The sequence below is a fragment of the Myotis brandtii genome, unplaced genomic scaffold (genome assembly GCF_000412655.1).
Source record: "Myotis brandtii unplaced genomic scaffold, ASM41265v1 scaffold699, whole genome shotgun sequence".
Taxonomy (NCBI): domain Eukaryota; kingdom Metazoa; phylum Chordata; class Mammalia; order Chiroptera; family Vespertilionidae; genus Myotis; species Myotis brandtii.
In genome coordinates, this window is record NW_005370733.1 from 145,976 (window position 1) to 149,234 (window position 3,259).

Genomic DNA, 3,259 nt, shown 5'->3' on the forward strand with positions numbered 1-3,259 from the left:
GTCCTCTCCCCGCTTCAGCATTTGGCAGCCACCTCTCAGCCGGCCCTCCTGCCCCCGAGTTTCCCGACAGCTCATGCACGTGCATGACCATTTGCTTTGCTGCTCACTGGGTAAGCGCTACTTAACCTCTCTGAGCCTCAGTTTCCTTAACCCTCAAATGCTCGCCCCACCTTCTGCCCTCGCCCTTTGCTGGGTGCCCGCGTGCATTTGCTGGGAGGATGTGCGTGGGCAGGACGGGTGAAGGGGGAAATGCTCTATGTGACCAAGATAATGTCATCGACAGTTAAAACTCGAAACCCAGATTTCCTGCTGCAGGTCACGTGCCTCTCTGTGCCTCAGTTTCCCCAGCTGGACTACAGGGGAAGTCCATGAGGGACGTTGGGTGTGAGGATGAAATGAGAGGAGCAGGGGACCCTCCGAGGAGCCTGGCGTCAACAGGTGCCACGTGGGAACCTCACGTGTCCCTGATGCTCAGAGCTCTGTGCCTGTCCGTGCCGCTCTGTGCCTGTCTGTACAGCTCTGTGCCTGTCCTTGCCGCTCCGTGCAGCTCCGTGCCCGTCGGTGCTTGTCTGTGCCGCTCCGTGCCTGTCCGTGCAGCTCTGTGCCTGTCCGTGCAGCTCTGTGCCTGTCCGTGCAGCTCCGTGCCTGTCCGTGCAGCTCCGTGCCTGTCCGTGCAGCTCCGTGCCTGTCCGTGCAGCTCCGTGCCTGTCCGTGCAGCTCCGTGCCTGTCCGTGCAGCTCCGTGCCTGTCCGTGCAGCTCCGTGCCTGTCCGTGCAGCTCCGTGCCTGTCCGTGCAGCTCCGTGCCTGTCCGTGCAGCTCCGTGCCTGTCCGTGCAGCTCCGTGCCTGTCCGTGCAGCTCCGTGCCTGTCCGTGCAGCTCCGTGCCTGTCCGTGCAGCTCCGTGCCTGTCCGTGCAGCTCCGTGCCTGTCCGTGCAGCTCCGTGCCTGTCCGTGCAGCTCCGTGCCTGTCCGTGCAGCTCCGTGCCTGTCCGTGCAGCTCCGTGCCTGTCCGTGCAGCTCCGTGCCTGTCCGTGCAGCTCCGTGCCTGTCCGTGCAGCTCCGTGCCTGTCCGTGCAGCTCCGTGCCTGTCCGTGCAGCTCCGTGCCTGTCCGTGCAGCTCCGTGCCTGTCCGTGCAGCTCCGTGCCTGTCCGTGCAGCTCCGTGCCTGTCCGTGCAGCTCCGTGCCTGTCCGTGCAGCTCCGTGCCTGTCCGTGCAGCTCCGTGCCTGTCCGTGCAGCTCTGTGCCTGTCCGTGCAGCTCTGTGCCTGTCCGTGCAGCTCTGTGCCTGTCTGTGCAGCTCCACGCCTGTCCGTGCAGCTCCGTGCCTGTCCGTGCAGCTCCGTGCCTGTCCGTGCCGCTCCGTGCTTGTCTGTGCAGCTCTGTGCCTGTCTGTACAGCTCTATGCCTGTCAGTGCCGCTCCATGCCTGTGTGCAGCCCAGGCTTCCAGGGAGGAGGGCTGGCTCATCCTGCCCAATACCAGTCGCCCGGCTCTATGGCCAGGCTGGCCCTTGGCTGCTTTGAGCAGGTGGCTGCCCTCTGGTCGCAGGAAGGTGGTTCCATTCACCTGGTGACACGTGGGCAGAAGAAAGATTCTGCAAACAGACAAAGAAAGTCGCACTGTTGTCAGGATGCCACGGAGCCAGGAAAACAGGGAAATCTTGGGGCTGGAGTGGAACCCAGTCCTGGAAAGATGAGAAACCTCCATCACCTGTCCCTGCTGTTTTATTTATTTACTAGAGGCCCGGTGCACGAAATTCATGCATGTGTGTGTATGTGTGTGTGTGTGTGTGTGTGTGTGTGTGTTCCCCTCAGCCTGACCTGCACCCTCTCCAATCTGGGAGCCCTCAGGGGATGTCCTACTGACAGCTTAGGCCCACTCCCCAGGGTTCTCTGCTCTCTGCGGGGCCTGCCTGCTCCACACCATAGTGACTGCCAAGCAGGCCGTGCTGGGAGCTGCCTGCGGACTGCACTTACCGGCTCCCCAGTCGCAGTGGCGACGGCCAAGCAGGCCATGCTGGGAGCTGCCTCCTACCTGCTGTCAGTCTCCATGGAGGCGATGAGGTTAATTTGCATACTCACTCCTGATTGGCTGGTGGGCATTGCGAAGGTATGGTAAATTTGCATCTTTCTCTTTTATTAGTGTAGATTATTATTATTTTTAAAGGGACAGTTGCCTCTATTTATTATTATTTTTAATCCTCACCCAATTTTTCCATTGATTTTTAGAGCGAGTGAGAGGGAAAGACAGAAATATTGATGTGAGAGAAACACATCGATTGGTTGCCTCCTGCACGTGCCAGGGCCAGAAGCCTGCAGCCGAGGTACGTGGCCTTGATTGGAATCGAACCCAGGATGCTTTGGTCTGCAGGCCGATGCTCTGTCCACTGAACCACACCGGCCAGGGCATCCGTGCTGTTTTATGAGTTCAAGGTTGTGGTGATGGGGGAGGCGTCACAGAGACCCTGGGAGAGATGGCGGAGGAGTCACTCACAGTTTGGGACGAGGCGGCTGGCAGGCGGGGCCAGGTCGGAGCTGCACCCTTGGGTGGGTCATAGTGCGATGTGCAAGGCAAGGGTGGGGCAGCCTGGGCTCTGCGGGCTCCTGTGGATCGGCCTATTTAAATAATTTCGGGGGTCCCGGGGCAGAGGGGCTGCCCCCACAGAGCGCGGGAGTCCGTGAAGGAAGTGGTCGGAGTCGGGGCTTAGCCCAGTGCCCGAGGAGGGTGGAGTGACTAGCCCTGAGCAATTTAAATAATTTCGGGGTCCCAGGGCAGAGGGGCTGCCCCCACAGAGCGCGGGAGCCGTGAAGGAAGTGGGCGGAGTCCGGGCTTAACCCAGTGCCCGAGGAGGGTGGAGTGACTAGCCCTGAGCTCAAGGCTGGCTGGTCTCCAGCACGCTGCCTGCTGGTGACAGCACCCCCTGCTGGCCGGCCCCCTCTGAGAGCCTGGGCTGTGCTCTGATGGAGCTGGGGATGGGGACTGGCCGCCCCCTGGGCAGTGGGTGGGACGGTGGCAGGGTCACAGCCTGGGGTCATGAAGGTGGAGCGGCCGAATGGCGGTGACGGCCTGCAGCCCCCTCGGTGGAGCCGTGGCGTTTTAATCTTTCTGTAAATAAGTGCTGAGGTGGGAAAGGGACGGGTCCCCCCTTTCTCCGGCCTGGGGACTGGTGACATTTTACCACCCGTTTCCAATGTTTGCGCAAGAGGAGCCGGCGAGGCTGATGTGTGCGGACGGGGTGGTGGGCGCTGCTCTTCCAGGGG

At 61.4% G+C, this 3,259-nt stretch overlaps 1 protein-coding gene across 1 annotated transcript in view; it reads left to right on the forward strand.

Moving 5' to 3' along the window:
• AK8 (adenylate kinase 8) overlaps positions 1 to 3,259 on the forward strand; it is a 54,555-nt gene that overhangs the window by 34,088 nt on the left and 17,208 nt on the right. The window lies entirely within an intron of this gene.